This window comes from Bactrocera oleae, chromosome 2, assembly GCF_042242935.1.
Source record: "Bactrocera oleae isolate idBacOlea1 chromosome 2, idBacOlea1, whole genome shotgun sequence".
NCBI classification, from domain to species: Eukaryota; Metazoa; Arthropoda; class Insecta; order Diptera; family Tephritidae; genus Bactrocera; species Bactrocera oleae.
This window is the reverse complement of record NC_091536.1, coordinates 46,611,504-46,627,987: the sequence shown is the minus strand read 5'-3', so window position 1 is coordinate 46,627,987 and position 16,484 is coordinate 46,611,504. Positions and strand designations below refer to the sequence as shown.

Here is a 16,484-nt window from a genome sequence, read left to right as displayed (position 1 = left end):
GTTGGCTCTCCTTTGTATGAGTTATTTAAATACTTTGAATTGACAGAAATAATGAGACTATGGGAGGACCAGGCGTTTGCAATTGCATTAAACATTATGGCATCTGGTACTATGACCAGTGAGGACATAGCACTCATTGAAATTCGAGTAGTTAATTTCGAAGAAGTTCCCGATGATGCCATACATTTGGTTGGTCCAATGAAGAGACAAATAATTTCAATGCCCTTAATCTCAGTCGAATCTCAACTGAAGATATCCTTTCAACTGCAAAAGACTCAGTTTAAGGAATTGGTATAAGTGAAAATGAGAATATTTAGGAAAGAGTTAAACCTACAATTCCGTGGTTTAAATTTTTGGAACCTTCTATTGGTTTGATAGCACGATCAAAAAAGCCTCATCCTCTAGAAAGTTCTTGGACATCAATTGACGAAGTTATAAAATCTTTTCAATATAAAAGAAATGAACAAATTTCAATTGAAAGAAATCAGTTTCCAGTTGTTCCGGCTGAGGGAATAACTATTCATAAAAGTCAGGGTGCCACATATAATAAAGTTCTAGTTCATACTCGACCCAGAATGCCTAGAGCTTCAATATATGTCGCTTGTAGACTTCTGCAGAAGGTCTATTCATCATAGGGAATTTTATTCCTCCTAACAAATTTTCTGAATCGGATCCTGTATTTAGGGAACTGAGGTAATTGAACACAAATAAAGCTTTGACAACAAGTTTCAATTTTATGATTTCCCGAACATCAGGACATCATATTTTATTCCATAATGTTCAGAGTCTTCACGCTAACTTTAATGATATGATGCTATGATATCATCAGATATTTTATGTTTTGTAGAAACTTGGAATTATCCTTGCGAAATATACCAGAATTTACTTCAATTTACGAGCTGAGGATAGATAGAACGGAAACAAGAAACAGAAATAAACGGGGCATTATAATATATGCAAAGCATAGTATTGCTAACTCTATAGAATCAAAGGTTGGAGAGAAAATTTATTCAGGCCGCAAAGTTTTAGAAGCGGTTTTGTTTAAATATTTCAATATTAATATTTTGGTTCTATTTAGAAAATCAGCTTTCTCTGTCAGACATTTAATGTAGTTCTAGAACTACTAGAAGTCCTTACTTCTGAGTTATGCAATCAAAATGTGCTAATTGTTGGAGACATGAACATTTGTTTAATGTCTACAGGGACTACAATAGGAAATCAGCTCCAAGAAAAAGACTTTAGTTCCCAGTTTGGTGTCCAAGCGGTGGAGATTGAAGAGAATATATATAGATATGTACGCCAAACAGGGAATATTGATTTGCCATTTGAAATATATTCAATTTTATTGAACTATTATTTATTATTTTTTTAAATTTATTTTATGTTAATTCTTTTTTACTTTATTATGAAGTATTAGTAATCATTTCAAAGTATTTTGATAAATTTCTTAAAATAATTCATGTACTTGACACCATTTGGAGTCACAAAAGTACAGAATTGCGTTTTGCCGTCGGCATTTTCATATCATTACATGTACAGTTGTGTTCATAAAAATAGCAGTGCTCATGAGCTGCAACTATAAACTTAATTTTATATATCAAAAAGTAAATGAATGTTCACAAATTTAATTTTGTTTTAACTTTGTGATTATTTTAAACAAAAACAAATCAATTTTTTATTCAAAATGTTGTTAATTTTTTTTACATTATTAATTTAAACAAAAAAGTGCTGTTTACAGCTGTTCATAAAAATAGCAGTGAGTAATGAAAACAGTGGAAGTAGTTGAAAAAAACATTGTTGAACTCCAAAAAACTTTTTTAATTTGTTTGCTTGTGTTAGTACTTAGTCGTGTACCTATTATTTTTTATTACGGCCTGGCATCTGCGAGGCACAGAATCCACCAAGTCCTGGCAGCGCTTGACAGGGATCCGCTCCCATGATTTTTGAACAACCTCTTAAAGCTGTGATCGAGATGTTGGATTTGCATTTGCAACATATCGTTTAACATCTCCTCATATGTTTTCAATTGGATTTAAATCCGGAGACTGCGCAGGCCATGACATAAGATCGATCCGCTTTGATGCCATCCAGCTTTTGATCAGTTTGCTTGTATGTTTGGGGTCGTTATCTTGTTGAAACGTCCATTTTAGTGGCATTTTCCAATTGGCATAAGGAAACATAACATTTTCTAATATGTTAACATATACAGATCGATCCATGATCCCATCAATCATGAATATAGTACCCACTCCACTGTAAGAAAAACATGCCCATACCATAATACTCAATCCGCCGTGTTTAACTGTCTTCAAAGTGTACCTAGGATCGTATTCTGTGTTAGGTGGACGTCTGACATATTATCTGGAGCCCTTTCCACAAATAACACAATTTTACTTTCGTCACTCCATAAAATATTTCGCCACTTTGTAATGGGCCAATTAAGGTGACTTTTGGCGAATTCCAAACGTGCTTTGACATGTCTGGTGGCTAACAGTGGAACTTTTCGTGGATGGCACGCTTTGAGATTTTGTTCTTTAAGACGTCGCCGAATAGTAACGCCACTAACATTCAAGCTTAAGTCATTTTTTATCTTGCTGGACGATGCAAAAGGCTGCGCCCTGCTTTATCGCACAATAGATCGGTCCTCATGAGGCGTGGTTTTACGTTGGATACCACGATTTTCAGGCATTTTTTTAAAGTTTAAAGCAATATGAATCATTTTAGCTGAACATCCACATATTTCTTGGATGTCTTTATATGCTTTTCCCAGGTTTCTGAGTTGCACTATAATATTTCTTTTTTCAGGAGTACAATGTTTGCCCCTGAACACTAAGTTAAAAAATATAAATTTATTTTACTGTTTTCTAATGTTAATAATAGTCACTAACACAAAACCACTTACTTTTTATCAATTAAACGTCTAACAAAATTTTTTTGGCATATCAAGATACGCATTAATGAACAGCCAAAGACTGGTGCTTCTAGCAAAAAGAGTTGTTAATTTGCTTAACAATCGCAAATCTAACGGGATTTTTTCGTTTCTTCCTTATACACATTCCATTCTACAACAACAATGCGTAGAAGTTGGAATAATCGTAACGGAGCTTGAAAAAAAATAACATTACTTGATTGCATTTCTCGCACTGCTATTTTTGTGAACACAGCTGTACATATGAAAGATAGATATTTGTAAATTTATCTACAAACAATATATGTATGTAGATATGTACACTCATTACTTCATGTGAAATCTCCGTTGACACGGTCAACCAATAACCGGAGCTTACGTTTTTTGCTTTCATGTCAAAGAGTCAATCTGTCGAAGGACTGACGCGATGACAAAACGTTTCCACATTGTGTTGTTGGTAGAAATTCCGAGATGTGCCGAAAAAATAAACAAATGCTTGCCGATTGTTATCGCTTCCCTTGTCGCTCAGCTGTGCCTACAAATCATTGTAAATATGTACATATGTTTTAATATGAACATGCATACATATTGACGTATATTTTTGCGAGTCACGGAAAAATATTTTAGAATTGTAAAATATTTTAATCGACAAAAGCTTTGTTGCCACTTTTGTCAATTTTTTTTGTGCTTTGTGGGCTTGCAGGGTTGTCACTTTTCCCTTCTAGAGGGAACATCAAAAATTTGTTCAATTTATGATTTCTAACTTTTGCCATTGACGCGAAAAAACGCTTCTAGGCAAACGCATGCTCGGGGAGATGTGTAAGACGTTGGTTGCCGATTGTTATCGCTTCCCTTGTCGCTCAGCTGTGCCTACAAATCATTGTAAATATGCACATATGTTTTAATATGAACATGCATACATATTGACGTATATTTTTGCGAGTCACGGAAAAATATTTTAGAATTGTAAAATATTTTAAATCGACAAAAGCTTTGTTGCCACTTTTGTCAATTTTTTTTGTGCTTTGTGGGCTTGCAGGGTTGTCACTTTTCCCTTCTAGAGGGAACATCAAAAATTTGTTCAATTTATGATTTCTAACTTTTGCCATTGACGCGAAAAAACGCTTCTAGGCAAACGCATGCTCGGGGAGATGTGTAAGACGTTGGTTTTATGAATAAAACGACTTACCTTATTGCATGTGCGCCAGCGTTCATGAATTAAAATGGTGTTGTTGTGTGATTTACTACAAATTTAGGATTTGGCTGCTATATGGATTTCTGGTGCTCATGCTATTTGAGAGAAATGTTGTTTTTGTACAACAATTTTTGTATTTTTTCTATTGGCTCACATACTTACATTTGTACGCATATATACATATGTATGTGTATGTAGATTTGTGTATGCATTACTTATTTTGCAAGGTCATACGAATATTTGTACATACAACATACTTATATATAGAGCAGTGCGCGCACATGTATTTATTGATTAGTGATAATATCAAAACTTCAAAAACATTGATCTGCAGGCTCTGATGAATATATCGGGTCTTTCTTTACTACTTTAATTATTTAAGTTGTTTCGTAGGCAGTGATAACCCTTGTGGGGCCTTGTATCACCTTTTGGATTGTGGCTTTGCTTTTAGAATATTTTTCTACGATTTTGCCGTACCTCGGTGTCACCGATTTCACCCATTTTCACACTGTAGGTAGAGGTGCTTCCAGTGAATTTTGTTATTATAGCTTTAACAGTTTAGAAGATATGCACATTAAACCTATTAGGGGCGCCCACTTAAAAAAAATTATATTGCAGATGCCCCTCCTTAATGTGATCCTGTGTACCAAATAACAGTGTTGTATCTTATTGAGGAGCTTAGTTATGGCGATTTATTTGTTTTTGATGAATGGCGTTTTGTGGGCGTGGCATTGGTCCGATTACGCCCCTCTGCAATACCAACCGTCTTACGGTACCAAGAAACATGTGCACCAAGGTTCATAAAGATATCTCAATTTTTACTCAAGTTACAGTTTTCACAGACGGACGGACATACAGGCACCCGGATTTCAACTCGTCTCTTCATCCTGATCATTTATATATGTATATATAACTCTTTATCTAACTCGATTAGTTTTAGGTGATACAAACAACCGTCAGGTGAACGAAACTATTATACTCTGTAGCAACAAGTTGCGAGAGTATAAAAAGTGCGCTTCGGCACTGAGTCAAACGGTGTTTACCTTAGTGCTCATATCATCGGAACTAATTGGAATTTCGTTTTGAAACTTAAGCAACACTTTTTTGAATAGTTGTACTAACAATTTATGTAATAAAAAAAAAATTTTTTTTTGAATCATCCCCGCTTAAAATACTTGAGAACACATTTGCAAGTAATTTTAGAAATACAAGTATATACTCGTAACTGATACACTGAACGATATATTCGTCATAAGGCTTGTAAGAAAAACGAAGCTCATAAAACTCACACACATGCAGGATGGGGGTAATTCATATATATGGTATAAGACGAACAGGATGTTTGAAAACTGTATATTAGGTATATGGGGTCTAAGGGATGTATTGACCCGATTTAGTCTATTTTTGGAATAACACATACAATTAATATTCCACATACTAATAATATGCTCACAGAGTTTCATTAAGATACTTACCATCACACATAGGTATATTGTATATGGAGTAAAGTCAGTTTGATGTTCTAAAATCGTAATATTAGCTGTATGTGGACTAGGACAAATCTCCACCCGATTATATCCATTTTAAGCACAAAGATACAATGTTATTAGTAAAACACGCTCTCTCGTTATTACTAAGATAACTTAGATATTGGCTGATATATGCGGTATAAAGTATACCGGAAGTTCGAAAATCTTTGTATTAAGTATATGGCGGCTAATCCGATTCAATTCATTTCTGACATATAGGCATACTGTTATCAGGAAATGATTTTCTCCGAATTTCAATAACATATCTCACAGGTTGACTGATATTTTGGATAATATGTTTGCTGGAAGAACTGGGGTCCACATATTTAGTATTTGGGGGTTGAACAGTTGTAGTCCGATTTTGTAAGTTGTTGTTCATAAGGTGGCCTACTTTAAGCACACTATTTGGGAAAAATTTTGTCCCGATACATTTTTGGTACTGGGTTTACATACTGGGGAAAAAAAACCGTCTCGTACCATCTCAGGTATAATTTTATGTCTATGGCGTATTTATTTATCCCACTTTCAGTAATTTTTAAGATAACTTATATGGGGAGTGGGCGGAGATGTCATCCGTTTCATTTATTTTCACACTATCGTAAAAAGTGTGTAAATGATTTATCCTGTGCAAATTTGGGTGTTATAGCTTAAATGGCTTAGGAGTATAATATATATCTTAACATATAATATAAGGGAGCACTTAACATATAATATAAGGGAGCGCGGCCACGGCCATTTTTTTTAATTTTTTGAAACCGCAGATGTCCTTTCGTAATGCGATTCGTTGTACCAAACAACAGTGTAGCATCTTACTGTGGAGCTTACTTATGGAAATTTGTAGATTTATTATTTGCGTTTTATGGGAGTGGAACTTGTCCGATTACACCCATCGGCAATATCAACCCTCCTTGGGTGCCGAGAAACATGTGAACCAAGTTTCATCCAGATATCTTAATTTTTCAGCATTAAACTATGGTATTTTCAATAATAAACTTTTAGTCAATTTCGCTGATTTTATCCAATACGTTCGGTAAAAAAGTCATATGCACTGGGGTCGCCATATTTGGTGTCTGGGTCCTTGAAAAGTTATAGTCTAACAATTTTTGGGCGTAAGATAAAATGGCTTGAGGTCACTGTTTGTGCAAATTTCTATTATAAGTTCATAGATGTTTGATTTGAATGTTTGAACAATTACACACATTAAATTTGGTTGGTTCATGTAAAGGTAGGTAGTAGTTTTCATCATTCCCGTTATATATGGTGAGGGCGTGGTTATTATGTAATTTCACCCATTTTCACAATATATATAAGTATAAGGAAGTGTGAAGAAAAATTTCTTCTCAGCAAGTTTGGCTGAGCTAGCTTTAGCGAGTAGAAATATATGTACATTTACCCATGCCTGTGTACCAAATTACAGATTTATATCTTAAATGACGGCGTAATCAGACCACAGTCTCACCCACAAAACTCTTTTAAACGAAAGCCTATAAAGTGCCATAACTAAGCACTAAATTAAGATACATAACTATAGTTTGGTATATGAGATCCTAATAGCAAGGGACACTTGGTTATGAATTTTTGAAAAGTGGGCGTGGCCCCTCCCCTTAAATGGTTTAATGTATATATCTTCCAAAACGGTAAAGCTTAATTAAACAAACTTGCTGAAAAGGAGCTATCGTATCATCTCTTCATATACTGTGAAAATGGATAAAATCAGATAATAACTCCAACTCCACATCTAACGGTTATGTTGAAAATTACTTAAAGTGCGATAACTTACTGAGTAAAAGAGCCACAAACATTAGAGTTCACAACCAAGATGGCGGGGAAGAGCTTTATAAGATCATATGTAAAAATTGAACAATGAGCATGGTACCGTCCACCTTTATGTGAAATCATATATCTCAGAACTTTCTGACCATACCTATCATACACTGTGAAAATGGGCGAAATCGGACAACAACATATAACGCAACTTTAATTTCCATATGATTCTTTCACTTCCAGTATACAAGTCAAGCATAAATAAATATATTGAAATAAAAATTTGCACAAGTAGTACCCTCGCGGTATTTAATCTTGTGGCAAAAAGTTTCGCAATCGGGCTATTACTCTTCATGGACCCAGACACCAAATATCTGTACCGCAGTACATTTGGCTGATTTTTTACCGAATATATCGGTTATTCTGTAAGTGCTAATATTGAAATTCGGGGAGAATATTTCTGCCATTACAGTATTCCAAACTTCCGGTTGACTTTATACCTTATCTATCGATCAATATGTAAGAAATCTAAATGAAATTCAGAAGAAATCTTTTTCCAAACAGCGTGTCCTCTTACCTAAAATGGATGAAACAGGGCAATACTTCCTCTAGTCCCCATATACTAAATATACGGATTTTAAAACATACGCTTTCACTTTTTACCTTATATATTGGTCAATTTGTAAGGTTTCCTGATGAAATTCAAAGGTCATCTATTTCTGGTAATGATATGTCGTAATTCCAAAACTGGATGCAATTGAGTCAAAGATCCCTAGCTCCCATCTACCTAATAAAAAATTTTTATAAGAATCACATATTCGTATATAAGTACTTCAAACATCTGGTTGGCTTTATACCGTATATATTGGTCATTATGTACAATATCTTAGCGAAATTAAGTGAAAGATATTATTACAATGAAATTGGGATTTCCTATCCCGTGGTCGATGTTTTCCTCATAAACCCCTTGTATTAAACTTTGATCGAGTATATATCACATATGCATGTCTCACTGGAGTTATTAGGTTGAATTGTTTCGTAACATTTTAATACTATTGCAACATGCTACGGAGTATAACAGTTTTGTTCACCTAACAGTTGTTTGTTTCCCCTAAACCTAATCGAGATAGATATGGAGTTATATATTATATAACATATTATACATAAACAAACGATTAGGATGATGAGACGAGTTGAAATCCGGGTGACTGTCTGTCTGTCCATCCGTTCGTCCCTGCGTCCATTCGTGCAAGCTGTAACTTAAGTAAAAATTAAGATATCTTGATGAAACTTGGTAAAAATATTCCTTGGAATTGTAAGAAGTTTGGTATTGTACATGGGCAGAATTGGACCACGCCCTCAAAACGCCATTAATCGGAAACATATGAGGTACCATAACTAAGCCGTCAATTAAGATACAAAACTGTTATTTGGTACAACGAATCGAATTAGGGAGATGAACCTGTGGTTAGAAAATCCCGCCCCCTATTAGGTTTATTGTTTATATCTCCCAAACAATTTAAGCAAAATGTCCCAAATTTTAAAATAGGTGAAATCGGAGGACAACCCCGTCCACTCCCAATGTAACGAATTTGTTAAAAAGTAGAAATCAATAACTAAATGCATCAAAGACATTACACATTTTACATCCGGGATAATACAAAAGGGCCTTATAGGACCCCATGTCGAAACTGGACGATGGGCGTGACACCGCCCAACTTTAGATGAAATAACATATTCTCGGACCTACAAGTATTCTACAAAATTCAACCACATTCGGTACATAACATTATTATGGCTTTTCCATGTCACAGTATCGGTCAATGTGTGAGATGGATATATTTATGTATATTTCAAAATTGAATTTTTCTAATAACAGTGCATATTTGTGAATGAAACCAGGAGAAGATTTGCCATGTACTATATTGGTGATGGTATGTGAGATACCTGAATAAAACCCAGGTAGCATTTTATTTATATACTACTTAGAATGATATTCGTTATTCTAACAAGTTTTACCACAATAAGTCGTTGAGTGTGTGCGTTATATATGTATAAAATTGTTTAAAAGTATGTTCTTAAATATACACGATTAATGTTAAAATTATTGCAATTCCCTTTCTCTGCCCCGATATACCCTACATAATGATCTTTAACTTTGCACCTGATTTTAAACCGTTTAGGATAGTCTAAATGTGTCATACATACATTTAAATGAAATTAGTTTAGCGCTAATATAGTTTAAGCTAATACGAACTGTCATAAAATATAACAGTAATACTAAGCCATAGACTAAGTCTATGACCTTCAATATAAGTATTTGATCATAACCCATTCTCGATTTTTTCGAATAATGAATTTTTCGCAACATTTTTAAACTTTTGTTTCTACCTAATGGTTGTTTGTAACACCTAAAACTAATCGAGATAGATATAGAGTTATATACATATGGTATATAAATGATCATTATGACAAGGCGTAACTTGAGTGAAAATTGAGATATCGTCACAAAAATTTGTACACGTATTGCTTGATCAAATCGGGAGAACGAATTCGGACCAATGTCACGCCCACTAAAAGCCATTCATTAAAAACGTATAAACTGCCATAAATAAGCCAAAAATTAAGATAGGGGCAACTGTGGTTTTAAAATTTTTACAAGGTGGCCGTGGCCTCGCCTACTATTAGGTTTAATGTGTATATCTGCCAAACCACTCAAGCTATAACACCCAAATTTGCGCGGGACATATCATTACGACGTATTCCTTAGACCAATACCACGCCCACTAAAAGCCATTAATTTTGGACCTATAAACTGCTATAACTAATTAAAAAATTAAGATACGAAACTGTAATTTGCTTTTGAGCTGCGAACTGCTCTTTAAACTGTGTCGATATTTGCGTTGACATCTGCCTTGAGGTCTGGGACATTGCAGCCAAAATCATGTTAATTTTCATAGCGTTTGATGAGCGCATCTCTTCCTTTTCTTTTATCGTTGTGGTTCCTTCCTCAAATTCCAACTGAAATACATATTCTTCAACATTAATGTTTTCTGCCTCCATGGCCTCTCGCAACCGTGAGTGTAGTTCAATTCTTACTCCATTTTCGCCAAACCAGGTTTTTCCAGCTCCTGTTTCAGTTGTGGAATCTTCAGATCGTTAAACTTGGCCATTTTCAAATAATTATCTTCTTGGGAATTTATTTGACAATCCCACTTCTGACACCAAACGGATTTCCCGATAATTCGTCTACTTTGTAACTCACTCTTGAATTCGATCCCTGGATTGTTAAATAAAAGTCCCAATTAAATGGCTATACACTTATCTTTACTTCTAATTCCAACAACTTCACACTTAATAATAGTGTGTCCTTGTGCCTAAAAAGGAAAAACTCGGGCCCACTAGCATTAGCCCCCACATATATCAGTCAATTAGTAACATGTCTTACCAAAATCTAGTGAACTTATAATATTACAGTTAATTTCCAAAAATGTGTGTGTGATATTTTAACGAAATAAAGTAGATTTCTTAAAAATAATGTGCTTTAGTGTTGAATATGAATCGAATCGGACCTCATATCTCTAATATAATGACTTCCGTTTATTTGGATGAATTTTTCCTAATATACCCAATGCATTAAATTTAGCGTCTTTGAATGATTTTCTTTCACAGACGTATATCGCATTTTAGTTAATTAGAATGATTCTAAGATAAATATTTCGGACACGAAGCGAAATGTAGACATGACCAAACTTGATAAGAAATTTTCGGACGACTCGACACACATTTGTTGTAAGCTATTAGTTATGAATATGCACACATAAATGTTAGAGATAGCCCTTTTTGGCACACGATGGATACCAAGTGTTCAATGGAACAGTGTTTGCATATCCCATTGTGGAAACTTGGTAACAGCTGGGTTACTTATCGAAAGCTTTCCGATCGTTTCAATGTTGGGAAAGGAACATCCCATAAATTGGTTTTTAGAACCATTAAGGCAATACGTTGCTTAAAGAATTAAATTTCTTGGCCAACCATTATTGAGCAGCAACACTTAATGACAAATGATCAGGACGCACTCTTTTAAGTACGTTATCGGATGCATGGATAGAATTCACTTTAAGATAAATGCACCAAAAAATTAGCTATTACGACCGCAAGGGAATCATTCTTTAATTATGCAGGCTAGTTAGAAATCATGTCTATATAAATATACATACATATGTATATGTAATTTAGCATATATAATATATATATATAAAGTTTTCTTTCTTATTTCATTTTAGGCTATGTGTGACAACTAACTTCGGTTTTTGATGTGTTTACCGGATTTCCTGCAAGTTGTCACGCTGATGTTTCAAAAAATAGTCCTATATATAAGAGCATAACAACTGGTCAAGTTCAAATCGCAAGTTGTGCTGTAATTTTAGCCGAACAAGTAAGGAAGTTCTAAGTTCGGGTGTAACCGAACATGTTATACTCTCGCACTTTGCAAGGATCAAAGCCCGGGAAGTTACTTCAGGTGTTGGCAAAACTTAATATTCAACGAAGTATTGATCTGATTCAACCCATTTTTGACATAAAGACATACTATTATCGAGAGTTTCATTTATTTATTTTATTATATGAATTTCAATTATATATCTTACACTTTGACCGATATTTTTAGTAAAAAGTCAACTATAGGCACTGGGGTCCACATACTCAGTTCCTGGTCACAAACTGGCATATTTTAAACGCATTATTCACGCAAAGTTTTACACCAATACAATCATTGTTTCTGGATTTATATAGTGAAAAGTGAAAGAATTAGGTGGAATTTAAAATGGTGTTATATGGGAAATAAGTGTGGTTGTTATCTGATTTCACCCATTTTCACACTGTGACGTGGAAAAGCCATAATAATGTTGTGTACCGAATGTGGATCGGTTAAGCAGATCCCAAGATATGGGTTTTCACCTAAATGTAGGCGGTTCCACGCCCACTGTCTAATTTTGATCGCGGTTCCTATAAAGCCATCTCATACCATCCCTGAGTTAAAATTTACTGACTCGCGCGTGTTTAGTGCTTGATTTATCGCTTTTAGTAGTTTTTCACACTGTAGATAGAAGTTATAAAAACATTTGCTCTCAGTGAATTTTGTTATTTTAACTTTAGCGACTTAGGAGATATGCACATTAAACCTATTTGGTGGCGGGACTACGCCCACTTTTTAAAAACAATTTAAACTGCAGATGCCCTTTCCTAATTTGATCCTGTGTACCAAATAACAGTTTTGTATCTTCTTGTGGAGCTTACTGATGACAATTTATTTGTTTTTGATTAATGACGTTTAGTGGGCGTGGCAGTAGTCCGATTACGCTCATTAGCAATACCAGCCGTCTTACATTACCAAGAAACATGTGTACTAAGTATCATAAGGATATCTCAATTTTTACTCAAGTTTCAGCTTTCACAGACGGACGGTCGGACGGACATACAGTCACCTGGATTTCAACTCATCTCTACATTATAATTATTGATATATATATAACACTATATCCAGCTCGATTAGTTTTAGGTGATACAAACAACCGTTAGGTGAACAAAACGATTATACTTTGTAGCAACAGGTTGCGAGAGTATAAAAACACTGCAAATATTAAAAAAAAAGGGCGCATTTCATCAATTTCAGAAAATAAATTCTGGGTTATAGAAAACATAGAAAACACATTTGTCACTTATTTACAAATCTTTCTAAAACTTCCCTTTGTTCTAATATGCTCTTAATTTTTTCTTTCTCCACTAGTAATTTTTATTCTTCCAACGCAATCACATCATTGTGCCTTGCTTTTTCTTCAATAGCTTCTTATACAAAAAATTCATGCAAATTGTTCCCCAATGTTACTCTCGAAACGTGTTGCTACAGAGTATAATAGTTTTGTTCACCTAACGGTTGTTTGTATCATCTAAAACTAATAGAGTTAGATATAGAGTTATATATATATAAATGATCAGGATAAAGAGACGAGTTGAAATCCGGGTGATAAAAATTGAGATATCTTTATGAAACTTGGTACACATGTTTCTTGGTACAGGAAGACGGTTGGTATTGCAGATGGGCGTAATCGGACCATTGTCACGCCCACAAAACGCCATTTATCAAAAACAAATAAATTGTCATAACTAAGCTCCGCAGTAAGATACAAGACTGTTATTTGGGACACGAGATTACATTAGGGAGGGGTCCGTCCCTACAAGCTGTAACTTGAGTAAAAATTGAGATATCTTTATGAAACTTGGTACACATGTTTCTTGGTACCGTAAGACTGTTGGTATTGCAGATGGGCATAATCGGACCACGCCCACAAAACGCCATTAATCAAAAACAAATAAATTGCTGTTAAAATTTTTTTTAAAAAGTGGGCGTGGTTCCGCTCCCTAATAAGTTTAATGTGCATATCTCCTAAACCACTAAAGCTATAATAACAAAATTCACTGGAAGCAAATGAATTTAGCACCTCTACAACCACGCCTATTTCCCATATGACACCATTTAAAATTCTACTTGATTCTTTCACTTCCCAATATGCAAATCAAGCAACAACGATTGTATCGGGGTAAAACTTTGCGTGAATGATGCGTTTAAAGTATGCCCCTTGTGACCAAAAATTGTCTTAATTGAACCAAAACTGTTCAAGCCCCTAGGTATTGAATATGTGGACCCCAGTACCTATAGTTGACTTTTTACCGTAAATATCGGTCAACATAGAATAAGGCGGCAAGATCCACAAAGAAATATATAACGAGTATACCATTTGACTTTGCATGAGTATCAAATGTTCGGTTACATCCGAACTTAGCCCTTCCTTACTTGCTCTCTATCAATTAGTGCACTAAATGTATATTGAAGATTTTGAGCTGGCGGAGAAATGGAATATCAAGTTCCATAGACTTGGTTTCCGTTACGCTTAATTTGAAACTAAAACTATATATTAGACAATTTTATAAAACGAGCTACCATTTCTTATATTGTGACGAACACGGGTGATAGAACAAAATCGAATCTACGATAAATTGCCAGAAGCAACTAGACAGCGAATTCATAGTTGCCAGAATTAGAGGTTATTTGTGCTGCGTTGGAATCGTTCTTTGAGAGTTTGTCAGCACAGTTGTCAACAGCGAAAGAGTTGGACGTGTGTTTGTCAGCGCAGGTGTCCTCACAGTTGGAAGAGGAGGGAGCGTGTGCGCTAGTAAAAGGATCCTCATAGTCAGAAGAGCCAGAAGCCAGAAGTTGTATACCAGCACAAGGGTCCTCACAGTTGGGAGAGCAGCATAAAATTAAAGCTGAAACGGATGACTCTTTGCAAGATGGTCCAGAATTGGAAGGTGTAATAAATGAAGTGGAGTTGAACCAATGCACAACGAGTGGTGAAATAAATTCAGAAAGCTCAGTCGCAAAAGCATATTGGGCAGAGCGGAGTAGTTTAAAGTTGGTGTGTGGTTGGTTGCATCGTGTATGGAAAATCGAAAATGGGCAAACCTCCCAAGTACTTATGGTTGTTTCAAAGGTTAGAATTTCTGAGATTCAATGTTCCAATAGAGATAAGTTTTGATCAAGAATCTTGAAGTCAAAGGATGTATTAGAAACTGAATATCCAGAAAACGGATGGAATTAACTCCAAGAAGAAAAGGACGGCTAAGGAAGTTAACACCTGCCTAGAATACGAGATGAGGGACATAAAAGCTTTGTGTTTGGTACCGCATATATGTTTAATCGGGACGATCAAACTTAGGTGGAGGGAAGTGTGACGAACACAGATGATAGAACAAAATCGAATCGAGAATAAATTGCCAGAAGCAACTAGATAGCGAATTCGTAGTTGCCAGAATCGTTTAGAGGCGATGTTTTGTTAAAGATCTACTACATAAGAGCTACCAAACTGTGTGTACAAGTTCTAGTTAGAATGTTGTCGTTTTCAGAGCAATTGAGGCATAAGCAAGAAGTTGTAAGCTCAAATAAAGAGCAAAAGTGTGAAGTTGTTGGAATTAGAAGTAAAGATAAGTGTATAGCCATTAAATTGGGACTTTTATTTAACAATCCAGTAATCGAACTCAAGAGTTACAAGGAAGACTTATCGAGAAATCCATTACAATTGCGTTTGATTTATTAGAGATGAGCAACAGATTGTCAACATATTACTTATCGAACGCTTGATGTTGCCATTGTTGTCGAAATTTTACCAAAGAACGTGATGTACTTTTATAAATGTGAACACTTCCGCAATAATTACAGCTCGAACACACCCTTTATGTTGGATAATTTTATTTTAGTGCAAAAACTGAACATTTATGTGGCGCCAACATTTCAACTTGGAAAATAATGTATAAACACGCTTATATTTACAATCAAATATCGCTTCCACAAAGGCGATTTTCTTTGGAACGACAACAACACACTTATCATTAATAAACTAGGGAAATGCGTCGAGATTGTTCTATAAGCAGCAGAATCTACACATGAAACTGTGGCTAATATTATAAGCGAAAAAGTGGTTTTTGCAGAGCTTCGCAGCTAAGAATTGTAAGCAGAGCGGTTTTCATCAGCAGCAACTTTAAAGGTTGTTACGACCAGAGCAGTAGATAAAGAAATTAGTCGAAATAAACAAGAAGTAAAAGATGAAGTTAAGGTAAAGAAATTTCGCGAAATCATTGCAAAAGAGAAATTGCAAGAAGAAAAAAGCAAGAAGAGGAAAGAGAAGAAGAAATTTGGAGGATATAATTTTAACTACTTTATTCATATTTAATAAAGTTATTATAAACGTTTTTAAACATGAATAGCGACAATAAAATTGATGCGGACGCTTTTTAAAAATGACTTGCTAACTTTAAAAGCTAAGCTCAGAGAAATGGGACTAGGAGTAAGTGGACGAAAACCTGAGCTCAGGGAAAGACCTCTCCAACGGTGAAAAGGGTACTATGCAGTCGAACCAATCAGAATATGATTTTCTTCGAAAACGTTCTGAGCCACCTGCACCCGTAGATCGTGCAGATTTTACCCTTAAAGATCCTCCGATATACAAAAGTTAATCGGCCAGATAGAAGAAAG

At 35.0% G+C, this 16,484-nt stretch overlaps 1 pseudogene; it reads left to right on the top strand.

Annotated features, from left to right (window-relative positions):
• The window catches only part of LOC138856009 (uncharacterized), a 61,084-nt pseudogene extending 49,188 nt beyond the window's left edge, over positions 1–11,896 (top strand).
• The last annotated feature ends 4,588 nt before the right edge of the window (positions 11,897–16,484 follow it).